Genomic DNA, 213 nt, shown 5'->3' on the forward strand with positions numbered 1-213 from the left:
TAATAATAATGACGATATAATAATCATAATAACGAGAATGATAATATAATAATAATAACAATAGTAATAATAAAAATGACAACGATAACAATAATTACAATAATCATAACAACGAGAATAATAGTTACAATAGCAGCGCCGCCTGGTATACTGGACATCCATCTAGACAACACGGTATGTAGTACAGGGGGGGACGGGAGCCTCGAGGGGGTA

Source organism: Lampris incognitus, chromosome 8, assembly GCF_029633865.1.
Source record: "Lampris incognitus isolate fLamInc1 chromosome 8, fLamInc1.hap2, whole genome shotgun sequence".
Lineage (NCBI taxonomy): Eukaryota > Metazoa > Chordata > Actinopteri > Lampriformes > Lampridae > Lampris > Lampris incognitus.